At 39.3% G+C, this 26735-nt stretch overlaps 2 protein-coding genes across 2 annotated transcripts in view; one reads left to right on the top strand and one right to left on the bottom strand.

Annotated features, from left to right (window-relative positions):
• Positions 1–26735, bottom strand: part of RALGPS1 (Ral GEF with PH domain and SH3 binding motif 1) — a 356681-nt gene that overhangs the window by 156341 nt on the left and 173605 nt on the right. The window lies entirely within an intron of this gene.
• The window catches only part of ANGPTL2 (angiopoietin like 2), a 40691-nt gene continuing 28027 nt past the window's right edge, over positions 14072–26735 (top strand). The window contains exon 1 of the mRNA XM_050926727.1: positions 14072–14566. The gene's annotated coding sequence lies outside the window, so the exon portion shown is untranslated. The remainder of the gene's footprint in view (positions 14567–26735) is intronic.

A 26735-nucleotide genomic window follows, 5' to 3' on the forward strand; every position in this document is an offset into this window, starting at 1 on the left:
AAAAAGCCCCAAATATCGGGACTGTCCCTATAAAATCGGGACATCTGGTCACCCTAGTAACGCTTCTAGTGTAGACTAGCCCTTAGATTCAGCAAGGGTATGCAGGAGCAAGTTATTAGCACAGACCTCCTCTCCTCCAAAAACAGTTTAAATAAATATCTAATGTAAACCCTTTTAGGAATATGAAAAATATAAGTTTGGCTTAATATGATAATCTTTTCTACTAAAGCCTGGCACAAACAACTGGAAACGTTAGTGCTTCTGCTGTGGCATAACAACACAGGGTCGTGGTTGTTAATTTACAAGTTCTAAAGGAAAACTAAATTAATCCAATTTAATTTGATTTTGTGTTCAACTGCCTGATTTCTAAAAGGTTCAGAGAAGAAGCAGCTTCTTCCAACCATTTTATGGTTTTCTCTTACTCCCTTGACATGGCAGATCATCAAATGAATGCACTAAAGGCATCACTATTGTTTGATGCCCACAAGGCTGCAGCTGCTCTAGAAAGATTTGTGCTTCAGGTACGATGCTGACACTATACAGAAAATCTGGTTTAGAAGCAGAATTCCTAATACAAGAGGCAGCTAAGAGTCTCAGTAAACAATAGCATGTTGCTGGAAAAACAGAACCACCGGAAGTATCAAAAATCAACACTTTAACAAAATGAAATGACTTTCTGTCATTCCTGTCTTCTAAATACTAGGTAATGACAGGAAAGGTTATCAGGTTTCTGTATCTGGACATCCGAACTAAAAAGAGGTAAAGAATGCACTGAGCACTGCCTGCCTCTAGCAGTGCAATCTGAATGATCTTGGGCTGAAAAACTTTTGGAATTCAGAATGTGTTACTGCAGCAATAAATAATTTGCTATTTGATAAAAATGATGACTTAGGTAAAAAATAATAAACGCTGTTGGGAACTAGGCTCCTTTTAGAATATGATTTTTATGCATGAAAGAAGCAGCATTTACTGCATATTTAACTAAAAATATAATTAACTGATTTATTCACCAAGATTGATCTCTCCCAGGTCCAGATTCTCCGGCCCACTCCAGCAGTGCAGAGGGGATGGAAGTTAGATGCAATTTCCCAGCTTGGATTCTCTGGTTGAGGGGAAATCCCCAGTAGGCACAGAGACAACTTCTACACTTGAACTCCCCAGAATCCCCCCATGTAGGCAGCATAACCAGAATGCATCCTCAGCTGGTAGATGGCACACTGGAAGCCGGCACACTGGAAGCCACTACCAGCTAATGGAGTTTAGAGCAGGGCCTGAAGTAGCAGCTACATGGGTGCAAAATTGCCCTGAGAATTTAGGAGCCTCATCCAGCTCCTTGATAGCCCTCCTCAACTGCTGCAGACTTTGGCCCTCTATCTGAAATGCTATTTACTTACTTACTTATGAGGGTTACTAATTCTGGCCTGGATTAATTACCTTACTCCACAAAACAATTTCCATTACTATGAATTATTCTTTAAAATGCCTGATCAATCAAGTAGCAAACTCAGAAGTGGGAACTGGAATTTACCATTGCTAAAAATCCATTAATTCTATACAACAGATTTTTGTAGGTGGAATTTTTTTTCTGTTAAATATGTTGGGGCTACTGGGAAGCTGAATTCTACAATCCTTTCAGTGTCTGCTGTTTTGTACAATATGTATCATGACAGATGAACAAAGCCCTAAGTGAGCATGAAATACAAGGCAATATGCATAATTAATGATTGACAGAATTTTCATTCACCCTATTAAACTGAAAGCAATGGCAGACTCCAGTTCACTGCCACATGGTACATTATCATTATCTATGGTTTTTCAAGCCCTGTTGCTGCAGAGCAGTCAGTGTGTGTGGGATCCCTCTGAAGTCTTGGTTGTTAATTGCTTAAGGTCATGGGTCTCTATGTGAGTGTAAGGAGCAGCAGAATTCCTTTAGATGATCAGGACTTAAGAATGTAAACTTAAGGGCTTGTCTACACTGGCAATTTTCTGCACAGTAAAGCAGCTTTTTGCGCTCAAACTGCAGCCGTGGACACACTGCCAAGCCACTTCATCTGCAGAAACTCCTCAGTTGCAGCACTGCAAAAAAACCACCTCGAAGAAAGTCATGAGGCTATTTGCGCAGAGGCTCCAGCGCTCTATTGTCAGTGTGAACACTTGATTGCTTTCTGCACTGTACTTGGCCCCTGGAGCTGTCTCATAATGCCTCAAGTGACCGGAATGCTCGTGCTGTTGAACAGAGAGAGAGAGAGAGAGAGAGAGAGTGTGTGTGTGTGTGAGAGAGATTGCGGTGCAGCAAGCCCGGGGGGGAGGCGGGGGCTGCTGTCAGGGTTTCCCCCTGCCTCAAGACTAGTTGCTTCCTGCTGCTGTCTGAACTTACAAGACAACATGATGACACTCTCTCCGTCCCCCAAAACACACTATCTCTCTCCCCCACTCCATACACACACACACATACACTGCCAGTCACACATTTTCCTCCCCACCACCTCAGTTGAAAAGCAGCTGTAGGATGCTCATGGAACAATGGGATTGGGAAACCTACATCATGTGATGCTGTGCCTGCCCCACGAGGCATTGCAAACTCTTCCTAAAGCACCCTATGGCCAGTTGAACAGTGGGATAGCTACCACAATGCAAAGCTGTCTTTGCCACTGCAAGAGCTGTTAATGTGGATGCGCTCCAGCGTCACAAGGAGCACAGTGTGGACAGGCAACAGCAGTTTAATTCCAGCATTTCAATAAAAATGGTATAACTTGTGGTGCAAAAACTTTGCTCTGTATTGAGAACTAAATTATTATAAGAATTCTTTAAAACCACATTCAAAGCATGCATTAAAAACCTTGTTCTTGGCATCCTTTATACTAATTTTCCAAAATGGCATGGATTAGCCTTTCATGCACTGTAAATACTTAAGCAAAAGTGTCATTAATGCTGGAGCATTTATCAGGTATTTCTATGGAATACAGTTATAGGCTTCATCTTACCAGGCTGGACCTGTGATCCATGTAGTCCAGTATCCCGTCCCCCGCTTGTTCAAGATAAGAGCATTCATCCTCTTAGTTTCTGTGCTGTCTCCCTCATAGCTTGCTCCAAAAATATGTTTCTATGGAGGGGTGGGGCTCTTACTTTTTAAAGAAAGCTATTAGAATCCTATTCTTCACTTCTGGACCAAGTTAATGCTTTAGTAGCCATAAGAACAATCTAATCACTCTAAACTGTGAATCCCCTGTTCATCATGGGGAGAACAGGATCGCCTGAATTCTTTTGGATAATCGTCTACCTTACCGAGAACTAGAAGTGATTATACTTCCTGATGCACTATGCTCTTGTGAGAGAAGTTCCTGAAAAAGAAAGATGGATGGGGGGGCAGATGGGGAGAGTATGGAACTACACTGAGTATCCTAGTTCTATTATCTTCATAACACAGCAGTATGCTATGGTACTCAAAACAACACAAAAACAAAATGGTGGTTGCCAAAAGGTGCAGAAATAACTGTTGGAATCACTGGAAGTTATAAGGAGCCCCCAACTGATGAGATTTATGCCTTAAGGACATAGCTAGATGTATAGATCATGCAAAAGATGCAGACGTATTTGTCCTCTGGAATGTTGGACATTTTCTTCGAAGCTCAGAAGATCTGCACTGAGGGTAACAAGATTGTCTTGGATAAGACTGTCTGCCATTCTCCTGAACAGCTCTGGAAAATTTTGTAGTCATCTGGCTGTAAAAATGATGTTGATGGAACAACAGCCTCATAGAATCATAGATTTTAAGGTCAGAAGGGACCATTATGATCATTTAGTCTGACCTCCTGCACAACACAGGCCACAGAATCTCACCCACCCACTCCTGTATCAAACCCCTAACCTATGTCTGAGCTACTGAAGTCTTCAAATCACGGTTTAAAGACCTCAAGGTACAGAGAATCCTCCAGCAAGTGACCTGTGCCCCATGCTGCAGAGGAAGGCAAAAACCCCCCAGGGCCACTGCCAATCTGCCCTGGAGGAAAATTCCTTCCCGACCCCAAATATGGCAATCAGCTAAACTCTGAGCAAGTGGGCAAGACTCACCAGTCAGCACCCAGGAAAGAATTCTCTGTAGTAACTCAGATCCCACCCCATCTAACATCACATCGCAGACCATTGGGCATATTTACTGCTAATAGCCAAAGATCAATTAATTACCAAAATTAAGCTATCCCATCATACCATCCCCTCCATAAACTTACCAAGCTCAGTCTTGAAGCCAGATATGTCTTTTGCCCCCACTGCTCCTCTTCGAAGACTGTTCCAGAACTTCACTCCTCTGATGGTTAGAAACCTTCATCTAATTTCAAATCTAAACTTCCTGATGGCCAGTTTATATCCATTTGTTCTTGTGTCCACACTGGTACCGAGCTTAAATAAGTCCTCTCCCTCCCTGGTATGTATCCCTCTGATATATTTATAGAGAGCAATCATATCTCCCCTCCGCCTTCTTTTGGTTAGGCTAAACAAGCCAAGCTCTTTGAGTCTCCTTTCACAAGGCAGGTTTTCCATTCCTCAGATCATCCTAGTAGCTCTTCTCTGTACCTATTCCAGTTTGAATTCATCCTTCTTAAACACGGGAGACCAGAACTGCACACGGTATTCCAGATGAGGTCTTACCACTGTCTTGTATAATGGTACTAACACCTCCTTATCTCTAAGGGAAATGCCTCACCTGATGCATCCCAAGACAGCATTAGCTTTTTTCATGGTGATATGACCCTGGCGGCTCATCGTCGTTCTGTGAGCAACCAATACTCCAAGGTCCTCCTCCTCCTCTGTTACTTCCAACTGATGCATCCCTACCTTATAACAAAAATTCTTGTTCTTAATCCCTAAATACATAACTTTGCACTTTTCACTATTAAATTTCATCCTATTACTATTACTCCAGTTTACAAGGTCATCCAGATCTTCCTGTATGATATCCCGGTCCTTCTCTGTATTGGCAATACCTCCCAGCTGTGTGTCATCTGCAGATTTTATTAGCGCATTCCCACTTTTTGTGCCGAGGTCAGTAATAAAAAGATTAAATAAGACTGGTCCCAAAACCGATCCCTGAGGAACTCCACTAGTAACCTCCCTCCAGCCTGACAGTTCACCTTTTTCAGTATGCTCCTTTGTAGTCTCCCCTTTAACCAGTTCCTTATCCACTTTTAATTTTTATATTGATCTCTAGCTTTTCCAATTTAGCTAATAATTCCCCATGTGGAACCGTATCAAATGCCTTACTGAAATCGAGGTAAATTAGATCCACTGCATTTCCTTTGTCTAAAAAAATCTGTTACTTTCTCAAAGAAGGAGATCAAGTGGGTTTGGCACGATCTACCTTTTGTAAAACCATGTTGTATTTTGTCCCAATTACCATTAACCTCAACGTCCTTAACGACTTTCTCCTTCAACATTTTTTCCAAGACCTTGCATACTACAGATGTCAAACTAACAGGCCTGTACTTACCCAGATCACCTTTTTTTCCTTTCTTAAAAACAGGAATTATGTAAGCAATTCTCCAGTCATACGGTACAACCCCTGAGTTTACAGATTCATTAAAAATTCTTGCTAATGGGCTTGCAATTTCATGTGCCAATTCCTTTAATATTCTTGGATGAATATTATCTGGACTCTCTGATTTAGACCCATTAAGCTGTTCAAGTTTGGCTTCTACCTCGGATGTAGTAATATCTACCTGCATATCCTCATTCCCATTTGTCATCCTGCCATTATCCCTAAGCTTCTCATTAAAGACTGAGTCAAAGTATTTGTTTAAATAATGGGCCATGCCTAGATTATCCTTAACCTCCACTCCATCCTCAGTGTTTAGCAGTCCCACTTCTTCTTTCTTTGTTTTGTTCTTATTTATATGACTACAGAACCTTTTACTATTGGTTTTAATTCCCTTTGCAAGGTCCAACTCTACATGGCTTTTGGCCTTTCTCACTTTATCCCTACATGTAGTAAGAAGGGCTTTAAACTAGGTTCGACGGGGACAGGTGAGCAAACCCCACAGGTAAGTGGGGAACAAGACCTGGGAGATGGGTTGGAAACAGGAGGGAGCACGGGCTATAATGGCAGTGAGGAAGGAGGGTCAGGGCAAAGCTGGGAGGCAAGATCAAACCAGTATCTTAGATGCCTATATACAAATGCAAGAAGTATGGGTAATAAGCAGGAAGAACTGGAAGTGCTAATAAATAAATACAACTATGACATTGTTGGCATTACTGAAACTTGGTGGGATAATACACATGACTGGAATGTTGGTGTGGATGGGTATAGTTTGCTCAGGAAGGATAGACAGGAGAAAAAGGGAGGAGGTGTTGCCTTATATATTAAAAATGTACACACTTGGACTGAGGTGGAGATGGACATAGGAGACGGAAGTGTTGAGAGTCTCTGGGTTAGGCTAAAAGGGGTAAAAACACGGGTGATGTCGTGCTGGGAGTACACTACAGGCCACCTAATCAGGTGGAAGAGGTGGATGAGGCTTTTTTCAAACAACTAACAAAATCATCCAAAGCCCAAGATTTGGTGGTGATGGGGGACTTCAACTATCCAGATATATGTTGGGAAAATAACACCGCGGGGCACAGACTATCCAATAAGTTCCTGGACTGCATTGCAGACAACTTTTTATTTCAGAAAGTTGAAAAAGCTACTAGGGGGGAAGCTGTTCTAGACTTGATTTTAACAAATAGGGAGGAACTCGTTGAGAATTTGAAAGTAGAAGGAAGCTTGGGTGAAAGTGATCATGAAATCATAGAGTTTGCAATTCTAAGGAAGGGTAGAAGGGAGTACAGCAAAATAGAGACAATGGATTTCAGGAAGGCGGATTTTGGTAAGCTCAGAGAGCTGATAGGTAAGGTCCCATGGGAATCAAGACTGAGGGGAAAAACAACTGAGGAGAGTTGGCAGTTTTTCAAAGGGACGCTATTAAGGGCCCAAAAGCAAGCTATTCCGATGGTTAGGAAAGATAGAAAATGTAGCAAAAGACCACCTTGGCTTAACCACGAGATCTTGCGTGACCTACAAAATAAAAAGGCGTCATATAAAAAATGGAAACTAGGTCAGATTACAAAGGATGAATATAGGCAAATAACACAGGAATGCAGAGGCAAGATCAGAAAGGCAAAGGCACAAAATGAGCTCAAACTAGCTATGGGAATAAAGGGAAACAAGAAGACTTTTTATCAATACATTAGAAACAAGAGGAAGACCAAGGACAGGGTAGGCCCACTGCTCAGTAAGGAGGGGGAAACAGTAACGGGAGACTTGGAAATGGCAGAGATGCTTAATGACTTCTTTGTTTCGGTCTTCACTGGGAAGTCTGAAGGAATGTCTAATATAGTGAATGCTTACGAGAAGAGTTTAACTTCTGTGCCAGGGAAGATAATGGAGCAGGTAATTAAAGAAAACATCTGCAAACACTTGGAAGGTGGTAAGGTGATAGGGAATAGCCAGCATGGATTTGTAAAGAACAAATCGTGTCAAACTAATCTGATAGCGTTCTTTGATAGGATAGCGAGCCTTGTGGATAAGGGAGAAGTGGTGGATCTGATATACCTAGACTTTAGTAAGGCATTTGATACGGTCTCGCATGATATTCTTATAGATAAACTAGGAAAGTACAATTTAGATGGGGCTACTATAAGGTGGGTGCATAATTGGCTGGATAACCGTACTCAGAGAGTAGTTGTTAATAGCTCCCAATCCTGCTGGAAAGGTATAACAAGTGGGGTTCCGCAGGGGTCTGTTTTGGGACCGGTTCTGTTCAATATCTTCATCAACGATTTAGATGTTGGCACAGAAAGTACGCTTATTAAGTTTGCGGACGATACCAAACTGGGAGGGATTGCAACTGCTTTGGAGGACAGGGTCAAAATTCAGAATGATCTGGACAAATTGGAGAAATGGTCTGAGGTAAACAGGATGAAGTTCAATAAAGATAAATGCAAAGTGCTCCACTTAGGAAGGAACAATCAGTTTCACACATACAGAATGGGAAGAGACTGTCTAGGAAGGAGTATGGCAGAAAGAGATCTAGGGGTCATAGTAGACCACAAGCTTAATATGAGTCAACAGTGTGATACTGTTGCAAAAAAAGCAAATGTGATTCTGGGATGCATTAACAGGTGTGTTGTAAACAAGACACGAGAAGTCATTCTTCCGCTTTACTCTGCGCTGGTCAGGCCTCAACTGGAGTATTGTGTCCAGTTCTGGGCACCGCATTTCAAGAAAGATGTGGAGAAATTGGAGAGGGTCCAGAGAAGAGCAATAAGAATGATTAAAGGTCTTGAGAACATGACCTATGAAGGAAGGCTGAAGGAATTGGGTTTGTTTAGTTTGGAAAAGAGAAGACTGAGAGGGGACATGATAGCAGTTTTCAGGTATCTAAAAGGGTGTCATCAAGAGGAGGGAGAAAACTTGTTCACCTTAGCCTCCAATGATAGAACAAGAAGCAATGGGCTTAAACTGCAGCAAGGGAGATTTAGGTTGGACGTTAGGAAAAAGTTCCTAACTGTCAGGGTAGTTAAACACTGGAATAGATTGCCTAGGGAAGTTGTGGAATCTCCATCTCTGGAGATATTTAAGAGTAGGTTAGATAAATGTCTATTAGGGATGGTCTAGACAATATTTGGTCCTGCCATGAGGGCAGGGGACTGGACTCGATGACCTCTCAAGGTCCCTTCCAGTCCTGGAGTCTATGAGTCTATGTTCTGACCTCAATAAGGTAGCTGTCCTTGCTGACCACTCCCATCTTCCACTCCTTGTAGGCTTTCTGCTTTTTCTTAATCACCTCTCTGAGATGCTTGGTCATCCAGCTTGGTCTACAATTCCTGCCTATGAATTTTTTCCCCTTTCTTGGGATGCAGGTTTCTGATAGTTTCTGCAACTTTGACTTGATGTAATTCCAGGCTTCCTCCACCTTTTAGATCCACAAGTTCTTCAGTCCAATCCACTTCCCTAACTAATTTCCTTAATTCTTTAAAGTTAGCCCTTTTGAAGTCAAAAACCCTAGTCACAGATCTATTTTTATTTATCCTTCCATTTAGTTTGAACTGAATTAGCTCATAATCGCTCGAACCAAGGTTGTCCCCTACCATTTCTTCTATGAGGTCCTCACTACTCACTAAAACCAAATCTAAAATGGCATCCCCTCTTGTTGGTTCAGCAACTACTTGGTAAAGGAATCCATCAGCTATCGCATCCAGGAAAATCTGAGCCCTATTATTATTACTAACACTTGTCCTCCAGAGTATATCTGGGAAGTTAAGGTCTCCCATGATCACACAATTCCCATTAGTATTTACTCCATTAAAAACATTAAAGAAGTCTCTATCCATTCCAAATCAGATCCCAATGGTCTATTGCACATCTCAAGCATTATCCCGGGGAGGCTCTAGTAGCTTTCTTCCCCGATGTGATTTTTGCCCAGATGGACGCTGTCTTATCCATTCCATCACTTCTTACCTCTTTACAGTTTACCTCATCGATATACAATGCTACTCCACCACATGCATCTGAAGAAGTGGGTATTCACCCACGGAAGCTCATGCTCCAAAACGTCTGTTAGTCTATAAGGTGCCACAGGATTCTTTGCTGCTACTCCACTACCTTTGCCTTTATTTCTGTTTTTCCTAAGCAGCACATACCCTTCAACACTTGTACTCCAGTCATGACAACTATTCCACCATGTTTCTGTTATCCCTATAATATCTGTTTCCACTTCCTGCACCAGTAACTCTAGTTCCTCCATTTTGTTACCTCGCCTCCTTGCATTGGTGCATGAACGTCTCAATTTTTGCTGTTTGGCTTCGTTCACATTCTTTACCCAATTAGACACAGACATTCTACCACCAATATCCCCTTTTAGACTGGTATCTACACTACCCTTCCTCCTTATGTCCATACTTCTACCCACGTCTGTATCTTTTCTTACTTTGTTTTCTTCCCTCTCCATGTTAAAATCGGGCATGGAGATTACCTAGACATCTCCCAACCATCTCCCCCAATTTCCTAGTTTAAAGTTCTCTTAATCAGTTGTGCCAGCCTACATTCTAGAAGTCTATTTCCCTCCCTACTCAGGTGAAGTCCATCCCAAGAGAACAGTCCTCTGTCCATGAATGCTTCCCAGTGGCCATACATCCCAAAGCCCTCCTTATAGCACCACTGCCTGAGCCATCTGTTGATCGTCATAATCTTGTCACACCTTTGTTGCCCTTCTCTAGGAACAGGCAGAATCCCACTGAAGATCACCTGAGCCTCAATTTCCTTAAGCATCTTCCCCAGTCTGGCATAGCCTCCCTTGATATGTCCCAGTGAGAATCTAGCTGTATCATTTGTTCCCACATGAAGGACAATCAGTGGATTCTTTCCCGCTCCTGTTAGGATCATCTTCAGCCTCAGGTCCACGTCCCGTATCTTACCACCTGGCAGACAGCACACCCTTCTGTTCTCTGGATCAGCTCTGTCTATTCTTCTCAGTAAGGAATCCCCAATCATGTAGACCTGCCTTTTCCTCGTGATGGTGTGATTCTCCAGTCTATCCTCTATTTTCTCTGGCTGCAAGTCCTCTCGATTCCTATTCTCCCTTGCAATCTTCTGCAATCCATCCCGTATCCTCCTGGGGTTCATATTTGGTACTAATATCTCCATGTACGAACTGGAATTGCTACCCTGTGGAAAATGTTACCATTCCAAATTGGAACGAAAAGGCAGAAATGTGAAATTTTCCACAGAAAAGAAATTTTTGAAAAATTCCATTTCAAAACAGAAAGTGATTTTTTTAAAACATTTCCAGCTATGCCCTTGCTCCTCAGTGGGGCAGCCAAGCACTCAGGCAGTAGGCCAACACACCCGCTAGGCAGTCATGGAAGTTGAGAACCAGGCAGCCCATCTATCCACCCGCCTGCCAGGTGGTCAGCAAGGGAGCTGGGCATTAGGGATCCAAGCAGGAAATTAGGTAGGTGAGTCTGCTCAGTTTCCATCAGAAGTTTTGATGGAATTGACATGTTCCTGTTGAATGGGTCAATTCCATCAAGTGAGCATTTTCTGATGGAAATCTGTTCTGTCAGAATTTTTTCAACTAGCTGTAGTCCCCTGTGCCCATGGTTACTATTTGAATGCACTTTGATGATCCTTCAGACCCCAAAATGTGGCTCCTTTTGATATGGGGAATCTGTCAATGTTTTTAAGTGAAATTGCACAGTAATAAAGTACAATGACAACAGCTGAAATGTAAGGTGCTTTCTGTAACATCCTCTTGCAAGGAACAGAAGGCCACATCTGTTGAAGGAGTAAGAATGAGTTCCTGGGACAATTACTGCATTACCAGCAAATCATACTTTTTAGTGAGTTGACCATTAGGCTAAAGGGCCTATTGTCAAGTGAACCAAACCCTTAGCAAGCTTTCAGAATAAATTTGCAATAATAATGTTAAGCTGTAAAAAGCGACAGAGTCCTGTGGCACCTTATAGACTAACAGACGTATTGGAGCATAAGCTTTCGTGGGTGAATACCCACTTCGTCAGACACAATGTTAAGCCATGTAACCTTTATTAAGAGTGGAAAATTTAGTTTAGTGAGAGAGGAAAGTTTAGTTGTTTAATGTTTAGCATGAAATCCTATTTATCAGAACAAGCATTCTAACTGCATTAGTTTGGAAGGTCTGAATATTACAGTATGTGCTTGCAAATTTGCAAATGTATCAGACAAAAGGGGGTAAACATAATTGTCACGTGTGAAAAAAATGAAGCTACAGATTGTCAGCAAACTATAAAAAATAGTTTGTTTGAGTTACTGCTTGAACCAGACAAGACTGGGATCAGCAGTAAACCTTAGTTTCATAAGGATCAAGTATTGTTATGTGCTATGGTTAGCCTTGTTATGTGCTATTCTTAAATAATAAACTCAACTCTATTAATAAAAGGACATCAAGCTTGACTACTCCTGTCTTACTATTTATTATTACTGGCTAAGACCAGCCCTCTAATCAACTTTATATATAAAAGGTAACAAGTGTGCTCTTTTCAACACAGGATGCATTAGTTTTCAATAAATAAGGAAATTTCATAATTATCACTAAAACTGTTAATTAAATTAAAGGGTAGTTACTTAATGAACAGAAATGCATCTTTTCTATTAAATTCAAAACTTATCTCCTATTTTCCCTTTGATAAATCTAATATAAAGTATTCTAATATGGATTTCCTTAATTCCCGCAAGCAGATGAGAGATCTTGTAACAATCTGTCTCAAAAATTAACTAACAACATAGAAACAACTTACATATGTCTGACCTTTTAAAATGGCCTGCTCAGACAGCTAGGATACTAAATAGTGAAAGGAAGTAAAGAAAGAGCCCAGTTTGCTAATTGTTGATTTTTAATTGAGATTAAGTCAGCACTGATAGCATTTTTAAAAATTAGTTTCACTTTTAATTTGTAATATTTCTGTGAAGTCTTTTAGCATTGTACAGATGCACCTTACAACTTTTATTAATAACCCAACTGAAGTCTATTTTAAAATATAATTTATAGCAGTGGCTCCCAAAGTGAGGTCCCCCAGGCTCTTAGGGACCCATCAGGGGTTATGCATGGGTCTGTCCGGTGAGCAAGGTCTGAATGTGCTAGAATGACATTCTGGCACTTTTGACACATGGAGGACGCCATTTTGTCCTCAAAATGGTGTCCTCTGCACACCTTGATCTATCACGTACACTGTGTGCGATGTTACGCTGGCAGGCACGTTCTCACACTGGCAGGGGCATTCTGGTAGTGCCAGAAATGAAAGGGATCTGGGATAATTAGGCAGATGCCAAAGGGGTTTTTGGAAGAAAAAAGTTTGTGAACCACTGATCCATAGCAAATGACCATGAGTACACACTACACATAGAAAACAATGGCAGATTTTGTAGCATGTAATCTTCAATTGGGAAGAAATCTTTAATAATGAATAGTGAACATGTAAGAAATGTGGGATACCAAGCAGCACTATTTGCAGGTGAACAGGTAAAAAAAAAAAAAATTGGGATTCGGCGAAACAGTATTAGATAACTGGAGATCTTGCCTGAGTTTGGACAATTTGATTTCTGTCTTCACCTGGAAATGTCATGGCAAACTGAAGGCATGGGGTGAGGAAGGTGGTAGAACTAGAAGCGTTCAGACACCCCTCATTACTTTGATCAAGATAGTCTTTTTAGTTATTATTTATGTCTGTCGATAGTAGTACAAATTCTCTTTTTTTTGCTTACACACTGAGCTGAAGAGAAATAAAATAGAGGTTGGCTAAGTAAAAACCCAGAAATAATCAAGGGGCTGCTGTGCAAATTGCCCAAGTTAAAAGATACATCAACATTTGTATTGTGAAAAGTGCACTAAAAAGGAAAGACATTCAGTTCCCCTACAAGACAGTTTGCAGCTGAATCCTGCATAGACAGATATTCTAACATCTTGTCTGAATAAAAATAAATAAATAGATCATGCTTCTTAAACACACAGTAGACTCCAGAATGTGTCTCTGAACTCAGGAATCACAGCTTTGAATTTTATAGATAAATAACTCATTTTTAGATTATTAGCAGCAGTTAATCAGTAATGCCAAAAATCTAAGGAGTCTAATTTCTACCTGTTTTTAAGTACTATGAACAAATGGTTCACAATAATTCAGACAACTTTACTAACATTTACCAATACCACAAAATGCTACAGAAAAATGTAGCTAAAATAAACACATTACATAATCCCAAGAGTACAAGCCTGGCCTTTCCCAAACAAAACCCTTTACAAAGTATTGATATCTTCATAAGGAACTGGAAGTTTTTCAGCTCAGCTGCCCAGAGGAAATTGTTGCTAACGTGCCCTGCCAAAGCCCAGGGAGGCAGCCTCCTGCACGCCAGATTACTTTGGACTGCTGAGAGCTGTGACATCACTTTATTAAAGTTTGGTTTCAGCCAGACCTCTGCTGTTTGTGGTTAGGGGGAGGCCCTGAACATGTCTATTGCTGGTGGATCCCTTGTACTTGTGGGAGGGGGAAAAAGGCTTATCCAACCAGAACTTGTCTACTTGCTGCATGCTCAATAGGTTTTTTTTTTTTAACTCCAGCATGTAAATCCACCACAAAGGAGCTGAAGTTCAAATAAGGCTGCTTTAGTCTTACATGGAATGATAGATTCAAAACTTCGGAATTGAAATGCCTCAGTTCTCTTCTTTCATCAAAAGAAAGTTTCTACTGCAGCCTATTGTTCCTCCATGCCTATAGCATGAGGATGTGCATCTTAGATTCAGCAACTGAGCTGTCTTTTTTTCAATCAAGGAAAAGCATTTAAACAGTAAGAAAAACAAGATTATCAGAGCCTTAGAGTATTAACTTTTCTAATTATAGTATCAAATGTATAAAACTATTCAGTGGCAGAGACTAGTTAGCTTTCACTGCAGACACACTTCTGATACAGAGATGTCAGTTCCCATGGATAAGCTGTTCAGTTAATCTTTGATAAAAAGCACGTTAAAGACTGAAGAAAGAAGCCAAAGGCAAAGGAAACACGGTAAGAATGTTATAGTACAGCTGGTTTACATTTAAAATATACAGATGTTTTCACATGTATGAAATAATTTCCAGTGCACAGAAACTGAGTTACAAAGCCAGTATTTTAGTAGCAGCTTTGTTTTGTTGTGAGAGTTACTACAATCTCTCTGATGTAAATTTAGTTATGAACCGTGTAATGCTTATTAAATAAGCAAACAAATAAAACTATTACAAAAAGTACTCTTGCATCCATAAAATATGTAACTAAAGTTGAATTTTGTAAATTCGTACTCTAAAACAAAAATATAATGTTTGGTAAAAATGATTTAGTGACATTTTACAGTGTCAGAGAATCAAATACTTCTTGCTGAGCAATTAATCTTCATGTTCTTTAAAAGTTATTTTCTTCTTACTTTATTCTGTACATAGTTGGAGGTTTTGTGCCTTCGTCTCATACTGACTGTACATGTGTGCACAGAATTGTATGCTTTTCAGCAAAACTTTTTCATGACAAAAAGCTCTACATTTCTTTCATGTCTGCTTTTTGAAAGAGCTATTGTATTAAAAACCAGGAAGCCTGCCTTCAATCTCTTCTACATTAAATCAGATTAACCAGATATGAAAGTTCCTGTAAATCCCTACAGGTTTTATAAAATATCCTGCTGTTTGGAAGTTTATGTGAACCCTTTACTTTAAAAACAAATAAGTATTTAGATGCATCTTTTAAAAACCACAGCATTCGTCAGCTTTACTGGTTAAATACAATCTTTTGAACAAGCAAAATAAAAGTAAATATTATTGAAATTTTGTGTTACAGGGCTACTGCATACTAACAACACACTGAAAGACTAAACACTAGCTGTTTATACTTTTTTCAAGAGTGATTGGGTTATGTGAAAATAAAGTGAGGCCACTGTTAAGGGAAGTAACAGCAAATGCAGTGCTTGCTTTCAGTAACTACATTCCAAATCCATGATAGCTAGCTTTACTTAAGCACAAAGAACAACCCACTAAATGGATTCTGCCTGCTAAATTCTTGATGATCCAGAAAGAAAAGCTGTACTTCTTGCAATTAAAAGAGCTACTTTCTTTTTCTGGAAACTGTACAAAAGAAAGACAGAAGGCACAGGAGATGTAATCCTTTGACATTTCTTACAGCAATTGGTACCATTTCAAAACAAAAGTTCTCTAAGAACTAATTAGGATTCCCTCACTCTGCCGTATTTCATTAGTCCATCCATTTACTCAACCAAAAAAAGTTGTTCAGAGTTTTAAGAATGAAACAGTGTTTTGGGACTGGGTATTACCCACAATTTGAACTAAGCAGAACAAGCTGAATATAAAGAGTATTGCAATTAATCTGTCTGAAGTAGTTCATTTCATTTCAGCCAGTAGTTTAGTGTTCCACTTCTGGGAATCCAGTAACTAATGGCAAAGAATTCAAAATACCCTTACCCACCGGCAATTCCTGAAATCAGAGTTATATAAATTTTCAGCTTTTAAGCACATCACCTTTTCTATATCTAAAGTAAATGCTGTACCTGTCATTTTTTCCCTTGGACTCTATTGGTTTACTTTAAACTTTAAGTAAAAACGTAGAGCTAGTCCCTGAATTGCCAAACATACATACTGTTGTACAGTATTTGCACTGTAAGGTTCAATTTCCTGTTACAAAACAAGTAAACCAACCCAGAAAAAATTCTAGTAAAATTTTTTCTTTAACACATAGCAATCTGTTTCTTGTTTGTGGAGAAAAGAAAGTACATTAGTTTACTTGACAAAAAAAATACAAATCAATTTATGTCTTTCCACTCTTGGAAACCACAGAAAAATCTTTCTAGCTCTGACTGAGCTAAAAGACAAGAGTTTGTTAACACAATGCCCATAATTCTATAATAGAATGACAGGAAAATGGGGCATATAAAGTGTATGTTTTTTTAAAGGATTTTGACAGAAGGAGTGGGGACTAAGGAAGAAAAAGACAGCTTCAGAAAATTCTCATCATACTAGTGTTGTGAAATCCAGATCAAATTACTGACTGGTGTTTTGAAAATGCCTGCTAGTTGCAAGTTCTCCTACAATCACTGACTACCAAATGACTACAGAAGTAGGAATTAAGACGATTTTTCTTAAGTAAATATTTTCTTCAAAAATATTTTAAATTTCTATTTGCCTTTTAATTCAAATTAATGTACAGAATCTATCACAATCTGGTGTATGAATACATGTACACATTCATATTTGTTTTAAATGGTCACTTATTTTTTCAGGAAACTACCATATGATCCAACAGTAGACCTTTCATGAATTTGACTTCATTTGTAGTGGAAGTTGCACAAAGGGCTTCATAATACAGTTTTTTAACACTGGAATCATCCTAGGAAAACAGCTCACCCAAATCTAACAATTACCAGTAACTCTACTACAATAAATGTAACCTACACAAAATTATTGGTTCAACAGCTGACTAGGATTTAGTTCCAGATTTCTTTAATATGTGCTAAAAAATTAATCCATTGGTATCTATCTGGTGTTACATTTATTTTTCTTTTGAAGCAAAAAGCTATAGAGATGCAGTTCCAGAATGTTGAGAGCACATCTCATTCAGTCACATTAGTAAATTATATGCACTCAACTAAGAGATGAAGCAAAAAATACCTTTGCATTTCAGGCCAGAGAACCACATTTAAGGATGGGCTCTTGCCTCCTCCCCGCCCCCCCTTGATTAAATTTAATTTGTAAGTTAGTAGAACAAAGACATGACATTTATTTAATAAAGCCAGTTATACAAATGTAGTGTGCGGCATAGGAAATAAAAGCAAAGTGACTGAACAATGAAAATTTGCAGCTGTCTTGTTAATGCGATAATGTACTACGTTTAGCAAAACAAAATAAGGGTCCAACCACTTACATTAGAAATCCTACCTTATTCCATCTGACAGATCAGTGCTCTTGTTCACATTCGAAGAGTTTCTCACTTTGGGAAGATCTCCCTTTTCTACTGAGGATTACCAATACTCCAACCTGAAGTGTATCTGAAAACCTGCCCCGCTCAATTCCCTAATCCCAACTTGCATAGGTGCTGAAACTCAGGGTGATGCGGCATCCCCTGGCTTGAAGTAGCTTCCATCTTATACAGGGTTTACTTTACAGTTTGGTTCAATGGCTCTCAGCATCCTCACTGTACAATTGTTCTAGCACCACTGCCAACTTGCAAGCAAATTTTTTAATATTATAATCTTTCGTTGAGAACAATTGCTGGAACCTCAATTTCTGGAATTTCAGTTCCCAGCTCCTGACATCACATAGTTAATTAGTGAAGCTCTAATAAATTAGGCTGTCTCTGATGTACAATTACAGCACTGCAAATCGTCACTAAAAGTCACTGGAAATCTCGTGTAAAATCTTGCCTTAAACATGGAAAATTGTCTCTGAAAAGCAGCCTCACATGGTGGATACAGTAACATGTATCACTTACACATAAACTGGGTTTATGCAGTTCAGTGCATGAGGTTTTCATACCAACTGTCCTCTAGCTTAATAACAATACACAATATATAGGAGAACGAGAGTAGCAGAAAGTAAGTCAACTAGTCCTAGCTCCTGAAATTATTTAAGATTCCCTTTTCAAAAGAGTATCACATACAAGTGAAGACAGGGTATGAACTGTGTCTTTTGATATGAAATCTACAGCTGACTAATTTCATGCAGTATTGCCTTAGAGTTTTCCAGACAATTATGTCTGTTGATATTATTTCGCTTTGGTATTTCTCCAGAGTTTTGCAGCATAAATGCTATTTTGTTTTGACTCTCAAAATGTTTCCCAACTACCATGCACTTAAAATAATTAGCAATTCTTACTCCCAATAAAAAGCATAATGGAAGTCAAAGTTTAGCCACAATTCATCTTTCCTATGGTCTAAGCTGTTTTCCAAGATGATGAAATTTAAACTGTGGTAGGGTTACAGATGCCATAAAAATGTCTCAAGAAATACCAATTCCCCATCCAATAGTAGAGACTTTTTGTTGCAGAAATTCTTTAGGATTACAGACATTAGACATACAGTAACAATAATAAATCTTGCCTTATATAACATCTTTCTTCTCGAAAATGCATTACAAATATTAACTAATTAATGCTACCAGCTAAGAAGTGCTCAATTTACACAGTGCAATCTGCAGTATTTTGGGTTTATTTGGTGGAGTTTTCTTAGAATCTGAATGATGCTTTACAGAACTCACAATGTGAGTTGCTAAAAGTCACATTTTTCAGCTAATGGAGTTTCAAACCCTCATATTCATGTGCACAAATAAAAAATCTTTCAAATGTAATAACCATTAGAAAATCTAAAAGAGGTAATCTAATACAACCATATGTATGTATTTTTCATAAAAATGAGGAATTAACTTTTGTATAGTCCTACAGTTATTCATAAAACATAAATTTTCAGCCTTATTCTTATGAGGTCATGACAATACATGAAGTGAAATACCTATTTAGTTTCAGATGGTAAAATACTCAAGTCTTGTGGAAATCTCATTTGTGAGTTTTAAACACATTTATAATAATCAACAATATTTTGATTAAGCAAGAACATTCCTAAAGACTTCAAATGCCTTGCAGTGCAATATGGAAAAGCAATTCCAAAAGTTGCTTTTTCTTAACTTAGTGACTAACAAAGCCAAAGAAAATAATTATTTGCTTTTCCTTTTCAGGGACTGGAAAAATACCGAATATCTTTTTCTGAAAGTTTATTTTCCCTTCACTCTGATGATAGGAATGTCCTCTAATTGTGTCTCGAGGGAAACAAAATATTGACAGAGCAAATATACACCAATCAGGACACAGATTGCAGTTCAAATAATAGAGAGGGGTGAATCCAGGATAAACGTGCTCACAAACATATTTATCAAATCCTATTCATGATTCAAGCCAACCACATTTATGTCTTTTTTGTGGTTTTTCATGACCACTCAGAGTTGGTTTATGTGAGTACATATGTTTGCAGAGGAGCTTTTATCTGTGTAAGTGTGGATATTCGGTATGACCTAGTGTGTTTGTGAGCATTTACGGGAATTCACAGCAAAACTGTTGGTACACCCACATTTATGTAAACTAGCTTGTGTGTTTTTGGTTTGAGGAGTTTAGGAGACAAGGAGAGACTCGGAAAACATTTTAAAGTCACTGGCTTTCTCAAGCAAAATAATTGCACTTTGAGGAGCCCTGGGGAGAGAGAAGGGAAGATAACGTGTGAAGAGAGATGTTCGAGAAGCACAAGAGTCTCTAGCTTGGAGACACTTTGTTTTTATAACGGGGCTAGATTACAGGCAGCATTTGTAGGGTGGCCAGATATTGAAGTGGGAGTTTCATATCTGGTTACAAACATGGTCCTGCTCAAATAAGTACTGGCCACTGTGACAGAGAACAACTACTGATAAACAGGAGGGTGCCAATAGGGAGAAATAAGGGGTCACCCGAGAGCAGCATCCCTGTTAAGGAGAAATAGAGGCAACGGCTATAGGAGTTATTTAGTATAAATGTGACAAAAGGAAACTGAATGCAAAGTCTGCAAGAGACCCAACAGATGTGACATCTCTCTCTCTCTCTGTGAGGAACGAAACTGGACACCATTAAATTAGGCTCGAATAAAGACTGGGAGTGGATGAGTGATTACACAAACTAAAAACTATTTCCCCATGTTAATTTTCCCCTACTGTTACTCACACCTTCTTGACAACTGTTTGAAATGAGCCATCCTGATTATCACTACAAAAGTTTTTTTTTCTCTTGCTGATAATAGCCCACCTTAATCAATTAGTCTCATTACAGTTGGTATGGCAACACCCATTTTTTCATGTTATCTGTATGTATATATATTATATAATCTTCCTACTGTATTTTCCACTGCATGCATCTGATGAAGTGAGCTTTAGCCCACGAAAGCTTATGCTCAAATAAATTTGTTAATCTCTAAGGTGCCAAAAGTACTCCTGTTCTTTTTGCGGATACAGAGTAACACGGCTACCACTCTAAAAACTGGGAGCCTTCTAAATAAACAAATATAATGCTATCTTGTACAAAAGAGGACAGAAAACTACTTAATGTGGCTTAAACTTCTCTAGGTCTGTGTATATGATTTATTTTGCTCCACTTTCCCCCCCAAGTACACCATCCTCTCCTTGAGGGATTCAATGAGCAAACAATTTGTACAGACAGGCATGTTGTTTATAAAATTCAGGTCATCCAATCAGAGAACAGAAACAATGTCATGTGACTTAGGTGATCACTTGCACAAAAGTACCCAACACCCAGTAATCAGTGTTCATTCTGCCGATAAGCCATTTTTAATAATTTGTTCATATACATTTTTCATTGAACAAGGACAAATATAAATATAGAAAAAGTAATGTTTTTTTCAAGAACAGATTGCAAACAGAAAAAAGTGATAATCTTGTTAAACAACATCCAGCTTTGCTGAATAGCAGCTACAATACAGGAACATGAATTGGACTCTGGAGCAAGGAGAGCATTTCAACAGGGACTTCTTGTTTGTGTTAATATTTGTATATCGAATGGAATAATCAATACACAATGCACATATTGCATCACATTCTCCTATAAAGAAGCAATTTATTAAACTAAGTTAAAAGCAAAGACATGGGTGTGACTGTTCTAAAGGTAGCCAGGACTGAGAGTCACCTTGTTATCCCCCTGCCTCTAGCGAGAAGGAGTCTGGCCTGTGGCAGCTGGGTTTTAGCTCCTTAATACTACCAACCTATCAGCCACTAAACCACTCTCCTCCGCACTATGCAGTCTTTGCCTGGTAGGTCCCCTTGAAACATTCCCCTGTGATATTCAGCCCTTGACACTGGCTACTGAGAAATTCCAGATCCTTTGCTCCCAAAAGAACAGTGTACCCCAGTGCTACCTTAATCAGTGTTCCTGCATAGTGCACAGAACTTATGATTATTTATAATAAAACAAAAGGAGATTTATTTAAGAAAGAATAGAGGTTCCACTCAAAATGAGAGTGTGTGATGGAAACAAGTGGTTACAACTAGGGCTATCAAGCGATTAAAAAAATTAATTGCAATTAATCTCGATTAATTGCACTGTTAAACAATAATAGAATACCATTTAAATACTTTTATATGTTTTCTAAATTTTCAAATATATTGATTTCAATTACAACACAGAATACAAAATGTACAGTGCTCACTTTATATATTTTTTATTACAAATATTTGCACTGTAAAAACAGAAAAATAGTATTTTTCAGTTCGCCTAATACAAATTTATTTATCATGGAAGTGGAACTTACAAATGTAGAATTATGTGCAAAAAATAACTGCATTCAAAAATAAAACAATGTAAAACTTTAGAGCCAAATGTAAACAAACTTGTTTGTCTGAGAGATGGGCTAAACAAGAAATATGATTAAATGGATTTATAGGCTCTAAAGTTTTACATTATTTTATTTTTGAATTTTTTTTGCACATAATTCTACATCTGTAAGTTCCACTTCCATGATAAACAGATTACATTACAGTAGTTGTATGAGGTGAACTGAAAAATACTATTTGTTTTTCATTTTTACAGTGCAGATATCTCTAATAAATAATATAAAGTGAGCAGCGTACACTTTGGATTCGGTGTTGTAACTGAAATTAATATAAGAACATAAGAATGGCCCTACTAGGTCAGACCAACGGTCTGTCTAGCCCAGTACCCTGTCTTTCGATACTGGCCAATGCCAGATGCCCCAGAGGGAATGAACAGAGCAGGGAATCAAGTGATCCATCCCATCGCTCATTCCAGCTTCTGGCAAACAGAGGCTAGGGACACCATTCCTGTCCATCCTAGCTAATAGCCATTGATGGCCCCTTTCCTCCATGAATTTATCTAGTTTTTTGAACCCTGTTATGGTCTTGGCTTTCACAACATCCTCTGGCAAGGAGTTCCACAGGTGACTGTGCATTGTGTGAAGAAATACTTCCTTTTATTTGTTTTAAACCTGATGCCTATTAATTTCATTTGGTGACCCCTAGTTGTTGTATTATGAGAAGCAGTAAACAATACTTCCTTATCTACTTTCTCTACACCAGTCATGATTTTATAGACCTCAATCATATCTCCCCTTAGCCGTCTCTTTTCCAAGCTGAAAAGTCCCAGTCTTATTAATCTCTCCTCATATGGAAGCTGTTCCATACCCCAATCATTTTTGATGCCCTTTTCTGAACCTTTTCCAATTCCAATATATCTTTTCTGAGATGGGGCAACCACATCTGCACACTGTATTCAAGATGTGGGTGTACCATGGATTTATATAAAGGCAATATGATCTGTCTTATCTATCCCTTAATGACGCCCAGCATTCTGTTTGCTTTTTTGACTGCCACTGCACACTGAGTGGATGTTTTCAGCGAACTATCCACAATGACTCCAAGATCGCTTTATTGAGTGGTAACAGCTAGTTTAGACCCCATCCATTTATGTGTATAATTGGGATTATGTTTTCCAATGTGCATTACTTTGCATTTATCAATATTTAATTTCATCTACCATTTTGTTGCCCAGTCATCCATGTAGAAAAACATCCAAAAATATTTAATAAATTTCTATTGGTATTCTATTGTTTAATAGTGTGATTAAAACTGTGATTAATTGTGATTATTTTAATTGTGAATACTTTTTTGAGTTAATCACGTGAGTTAACTGTGATTAAACGACAGCCCTAGTTACAACACAAAACAAAATTATAAAATGTAAACTAGTGACTACACTTCATAATTACCTTTCCTGCTTAATAAAGTAGGTTCCCAGTCCCTGCGCAAAATTCAGTCTGTTGCAGAGCTTGCTGGTTTCCCACAAACCAGGATCCTATCTTTCATGAAACAAATGCTGGTTATGAAAGTTAAAGCTATCTGGGGTAATTTTAATTTATGTTCTTTATTTTTCCAGAGTTTTCAAATGACTCTGCTTTAAAGAATACATGGAACATGTTTGTAACAGCCAGTTCCTTGCACTTTTGGATATGCTGAACCCCAAACTTGTATCTGACAAATTCTCAAGATTCTTGCCAAACTCCATAAGGCACAATCCCTTTCTATTTACAAAATGAAAATGAATTTCATTCCAGTTATACTAAAATTTGAGACACATAGGGCATAAACAATTTTCAAAAAGATCCACAAAAATCATTGCTGATACAGTTTTCTTGTATCATTTACTGAAACATACTAACAAAGCCTCACTACAATTCTCTTTGTAATCAAGTAACATAATACTATCAATGACTTTCAATTATATTTTTACTCAGAGCATGTGAATATCTATAAAAATGATCTACACAGGCACATTCATTATTAGCATGATGCTCTGTAAAAATTTTATGTTAAAGAGAGTCGCCATTTAATTTCCTTTTACTACAGTATTCCCTGCTTAGAATGGCAAGACCTTGCTATACAAACATACAGACTCTATTCTCTCATCTGCTTTCCTCATAACAAGGCCACAAAAGCAAAGAGCAAGCAGTTTCCCGAAGAAATAATACTAATGCCATTAACAGCGGTGCAGTAAGGTTTTTCCCCATCTTCTTGCCCTCCCCTTCAGGCTAATATGTTCTTAGGGAGGTGTTTCTACACTGGAAATTTTTCAACCACTTTATTACAGCTGATCAAGAATCAGCGCAAGTTCCACTAGTGGAACTCCCAGGGTGGAGGGACAGGCATATACAGAGCACAGGCCTTCTTACTATCACGTTATCTAAATATGCTCTGAGCAAATCTAGCTGTCACAGTGGCAAAAGTTCCAGTTTCCATAGATTGTGAGCTCCTCAGAGTAGGGACTGACCTTCCTGAACATTTGGAAAGCATGTGACAAGCATTACTATAAATACAAAAAAGCTGTTAACAGAACATTAAGGTTGCAAAGTCAAAAACGCAATAATTAGGAAATGCTAGAATTAAGGTTGCCCATGACCACTAATTTTGCTCAATTTGAGCCATCTAGAGCCTGAGTTTTCATAGTGTTTAGCATTTTATAGCACTTGGATATGTTTAACGCACAGCTCCCATTGGCATCAGTTGCAGCTTTGAGTGTTCAGCCCCAGAGTCTCAACTTGGGTACCCAGAAAATGGGGAACACACAATTAGTGGCCACAAATGAAAATGTGTATGTTATCTGTTAAGCATCACACAGAAAGTCTATGGCAGAAGCAGGGATAGAATCCAATTCTCTTGGGAAGCCCTCAACTAACTTAACCACGAGACTATCCTCTTTTCTTCCTTCCTCATTCACTAAACACCTTCCACTTCTGCAACAAACGAGGAAGGGTCCCAGAGACTTTAGTAAAGCTTTTGACACTGTCTCACATGACCTTCTCATAAACAAACTAGGGAAATGCAACCCATATGGAGCTACTATAAGGTGGGCGCAAAACTGGTTGGAAAACCATTCTCTGAGTTATCAGTGGTTCACCATCATGCTGGAACGGCATAATGAGTGCGGTTCCGCAGGGATCGGTTCTAGGTCCGCTTCTGTTCAATATCTTCATCGATGATTTAGATAATGGCAGAGAGAGTACACTTATAAAAAGTTTGCGGATGATACCAAGCTGGGAGGGGCTGCAAGTGCTCTGGAGAATAGAATTATAATTCAAAATGATCTGGATAAACTGGAGAAATGGTAAAAGCATCCGACGAACTGGGTATTCACCCATGAAAGCTCATGCTCCAATATGTCTGTTAGTCTATAAGGTGCTACAGGACTCTTTGCTGCTTTTACAGATCCAGACTAACACAGTTACCCCTCTGATACTGGAGAAATGGTATGAAATAAATAGGATGAAACTCAATAAGGACAAATGCAAAGTACTCCATTTAGGAAGGAAGAATCGGTTGCACACGTACAAAATGGCAAATGACTACCTAGGAAGGAGTACTGCAGAAAGGGATCTGGGGGTCATAGTGGACCACAAGCTAAATACGGGTCAACAGTGTAACAATGTTGCAAAAAAAGCAAACATCATCCTGGGATGTATTAGTAGGAGTGTTGTAAGCAAGACAAGAGAAGTAATTCTTCCGCTCTATTCCACGCTGATTAGGCCTCAACTGGAGTATTGTGTCCCGTTCTGGGCGCCACATTTCAGGAAGGACGTGGACAAATTAGAGAGAAACTCCAGAGAAGAGCAACAACGATTAAAGGTCTAGAAAACATGACCTGTGAGGGAAGACTGAAAACATTGGGTTTGTTTAATCTGGAAAAGAGAAGACAGAGGGGACAACAGTTTTCAAGTATATAAAAGGTTGTTACAAGGAGGAGGGAGAAAAATTGCTCTCCTTAACCTCTGAGGATAGAGCAACAAGCAATGGGCTTAAATTGCAGCAAGGAAAGTTTAGGTTGGACATTAGGAAAAACTTCCTGTCAGGGTGGTTATACACTGGAATAAATTGCCTAGGGAAGTTGTAAAATCTCCATCATTGAAGACTTTTAAGAGCAGGTCAGACAAACAACTGTCAGGAATGGTCTAGATCAGTGCTCTTCACTATTTTTGAAGTTTGGGCCACCTTGGCAAAAAAACTTCAATGTGAGAGACACATGGGGTTGGGCCGAGAGGTTCGGAGTGTGGGAGATGACCCAGGGTAGGGGTGCAGAGGTGAGGGGCTCTAGGGTGGAGCTGGGGATGAGGGGTTTGGATGCGGGAGGGGGCTCAGAGCTGGGAAGCGGGGGTGAGGCTAGGGATGAGGGGTTCAGGGTGCAGGAGGAGGCTCAGGGCTGGGGCAGAAGGCTGGTGTGTGTGTGTGTGTGTGTGTGCGCGCGTACGCGGGTGGGCGGGCTCTGGGAACTTAGGGAGCTGCACTTAGGGCCGATGGGAGCACCCACTGGCTCACAGGCCTTGCAATAAAGAACACTGGTTTAGATAATACTTAGTCCTGCCATGAGTGCAGGGGACCAGACTAGATGATCTCTCAAGGTCCCTTCCAGTCCTTTGACTCTATGACAACAGCCTCATTAACTACACCAACCAGATCCTTTCCCAGAGCATAGTCATTTCCTAACTTTGGAGTGCTTGGGCTGGTCTACAATGGGGGGAGGCGGGGAGTCGATATAAGATACGCAACTTCAGCTATGAGAATAGAGGAGCCAAAGTCGACGTATCTTATTTCAACTTCCCTCCCATCCTCAC

The sequence above is a fragment of the Gopherus flavomarginatus genome, chromosome 17 (genome assembly GCF_025201925.1).
Source record: "Gopherus flavomarginatus isolate rGopFla2 chromosome 17, rGopFla2.mat.asm, whole genome shotgun sequence".
Lineage (NCBI taxonomy): Eukaryota > Metazoa > Chordata > Testudines > Testudinidae > Gopherus > Gopherus flavomarginatus.